Source organism: Protobothrops mucrosquamatus, unplaced genomic scaffold, assembly GCF_001527695.2.
Source record: "Protobothrops mucrosquamatus isolate PMUCROS unplaced genomic scaffold, P.Mucros_1.0 scaffold179, whole genome shotgun sequence".
NCBI lineage: Eukaryota > Metazoa > Chordata > Lepidosauria > Squamata > Viperidae > Protobothrops > Protobothrops mucrosquamatus.
In genome coordinates, this window is record NW_015386538.1 from 690,830 (window position 1) to 694,505 (window position 3,676).

A 3,676-nucleotide genomic window follows, 5' to 3' on the forward strand; every position below is an offset into this window, starting at 1 on the left:
GCCACTTCTGTTCACATCCGGAGGTTTTTAGCTTCTTGGGAGCCTTTCCCAGGAAATTCAGTTGTAAAATAGTAAAGAAAGGATCAATATTCTCACCCAGTTCCAAGCATGCTGTTTACGATGTGCTAAATGAAGCTTTTGTTCTTTGGTTTCAGCAGCTAATGACCGGCCGCAGAGGTGTGGCCGGTCTTTCCCCTGCTAATTTAGAGGGCTTTCCTTGGATCAAAAGGAAAGACCGCCATCTCTCCATGATCAACAAGGCACCCCTTCTTCTTCATTGCCTCTTTGGGGCAACTTTAGGCCCTTTTCAAGGCCCCCAACAGGGTGAAATCATGCACAGAAGGCAGAGCTCTTGCCTTCCTGCATCCATCTCACCGCAACCAAGACTGGAACGAAAATCATTTTTTTCTTAATATGCTATACAAACATTCCTTGAATCACATGTCTAACATTCAAAATTTAAATTTCTCTCAGCTCTCTCAGTCCAACTCACCTCACAGGGTCCTTGTTGTGGGGAAAATAAGGGGAGAAAGGAGAATTACAGTATATATGTTCTCCACCTTGACTTACTTATAAAGTAATAAAGATGGAATAAAAAAGTCTAAAAAATAAAATAGATAAATAAATCTAATAAATAAATAAAATAAATAATAAAGTAGTTGGAAAGTATTACTGATATATTATTAAAAGTCAATTTTAAACTATAATAACTGAACAGTATATCTTATTACTTTTAGGTAATTAACCAATTTATATATTGATAGTTGATACGAACTACCTCATGCTGGTTTTGGTGTTTTAATTGGCATATATATGTGTGTGTGTGTGTGTGTGTATGTGTGTGTGTGTGTGTGTCTGTCTGTGTGTTTGTGAGTCTGTGTCTGTGTGTGTTTGTGTGTGTTCAGATCGTATTTTCGTCATAAAATTGATTTATTTTGGTGTATTTTCTTAAACTTTCCCTTTATATTTACTCTGTCACATTTGAATGTAATAATAGCTTATCATATTTTCTGATATTACTTTCTCTCAGATAACATTAACACAACCAAATTAGTTTGCCTACACTGTGATTATTGCAGGATCAGCACCCCACTATATTACATGGAACATTTGATTGTCATTTAAAATTGGTGAAGAGATATAAAGAGCATACTTTGCAAAAATTTGTCCCAAAATTAGTCATATTATTAGATTGCTTTAATGAATCTATAAAATGACTTAATAATGAATCAGAATATTGGCTCATAATATCCAAGCCCTTCACTGTTTCTACCATAATGTCCTGAAAAATAAACAATCCCGGTCCGGTCCTGATTATTAATACAAAAAAGCAAATATAATTTAATAATTCCTATTCTAGAATAGATACTGAAGAGTGGAAATTGTTTAAAAATATAGGATATATAAAAAAAGAATTTCATTGTAGATTAAGCACACATTCACAGGAATCCAAATGGCTGACTCCTGTAATCTTGTAAACAATGTCTATTTAGAAAAATATACATATGGCAAATAAAAAATAATTCAGTTGTTGTATGCTAATATCCATCCATCAAACAAGATGCTTTAAAAAAAAGTAGATATTTAACTATGTCAGCATTTGGCGGTACACTACCCTTGCTAAAATATAAGTTCCCATTTTGTGTTGCTGGCAACTTTCTTCTTCAGAGGGTTGTAGAGGGCACAAGAAATTTTGCTGTGCTTCACTTGGGAATGCCTGAGTCCAACAACTGGCAGTAACAGAAACACTGAAAGGTAGTGACTATCTAACAACAATTTCAGTGAAGATTTGGAAAAAAGACAAGACACATATAGGAGGTGGAAGAGGCCAAGATACTAAAGAAAATATTGTGAGTAATCCAAAATTGTGGAGATTATGTGAGTATAGCTAAAGCTCATATTGATGATAGTTGCTAAGAACAACAACAAAAGGCTTCTTTAAATATGTTCAAAATGAAAACAGGAAAGAACTAATCCAGGAAAATGACAAATAGAGAATAGAATAGAATAGAATAGAATAGAATAGAATAGAATAGAATAGAATAGAATAGAATAGAATAGAATAGAATGGACCTTGGAGGTCTTCTAATCCAGCCACCTGCTCAAGCAGGAGAACCTATACCATTTCAGACAAGTGACTGTCTAGTCTCTTCTTAAAAACCTCCAGTGATGGAGCACCCAAGATTTCTGAAGGCAAGCTTTTCCACTGGTTAATTGTCCTCACTGTTAGTAAGTTTCTCCTTAATTCCAGGTTGCTTCTCTCTTTGATCAGTTTCCAACCCTTGCTTCTTGTCCTGCCCTCTGGTGCTTTGGAGGAATAGAAGGAAGAAAAGGCAGAGCTTCTCCTGTTTGGTTCAATTTCTCTCAACAAGAAGATAGATGCCTTGTAGAGAACTGTAAAATGCAGAATAAAGAAAGAAGGCTTAAGCTTGGAACTAACAGAAATGTGGTCAAACTATATCTGTTTATCTTGAATTAGTTCTCACCTTCCAGGCCAGACGAGTTGCATCTTGGGATGCTGAAAAAACTTGGTGATTGACTGGCCAAAAACTGACGCATTCATGTTGGGAAAACTTAGAGAACTGATGAGGCAGTTCAAGAAGTGGAGAAAGGATATTGGATTTCCTTATCTCAAACTCCATGAGACTATGAAGCTATTGTGCAACTCTAGAAAAAGTTACTTTAAGAGGGATCAACAGATGAAATGAGTCGGACCATCAGATCAGAAGCACTTCTTGTGCTTTACATCTGAATAACTTTACTACAAAAAGCTAATGAAGATCGGAGGTCATGATAATTAGGTAGATCATTGCAGAACCGCAGAATAAAAGAAAAACAGAATTATTCTTCTAGTTCAACCTCCTGCTCAAGCAGGGAGCCCTATACAGTTTCAGACAAATGGTTGTCCAGTCTCTTTTTAAAATCCTCCAGTATTGAAGCACCCACAACTTCTGGAGTCAAGTCATTCCACTTATTAATTGTTCTAACTATCAAGAAATTTCTCCTTAGTTCTAAGCTGGCTCTCTCCTTGATTAGTTTCCATCCATTGCTTCTTGTCCTGCCTTCCGGTGCAGGTTGGGACATCATACTCAAAGAGTGCCCATTAGTGAATCTTCATTAAATGGGATGGTTATCACCAGATTCAGTCTCAGGATCCTGTTTATTCAAAACTTTTATTAATGTTTGAATTGAAATGATATGAGGAATGCTTATAAATTCTGCAGGTGACCCAAAATTGAATGACAATTAATGCGCTAATAGGCACTGCTATGACTCCATGGGGAATTTGGCAGTATATAACTAAAGCAAATAAATAAGACAGTCAAATATGGGAGGGGGAACATTCTAGCATCCCTAAAATCAGTCAAGCAGTGAGATTTCTAACATTTTTTTAAAATCAGGTAAAGGATGGGATTAATTTTTCAGAATGTAGGCGAGTGAATGCTCACTTTCATTAAATATTTTTGAGTTAAGGAAGACTTAAAGCACCAAATTTGACACTTTATTATGATTCTTGTGCATTAACATGGATGACGGATTGGATTAATTTGTCCAACAAAAGGATACTGAACGTTGAAGGATGGGACTTGTACTTTGGGTGGCATGCTTATCTTTTTATGCAGAAAAAGATTGACAAAACTTTTAGAAATCATATAATAAGGGCTGCTTTGTTAAG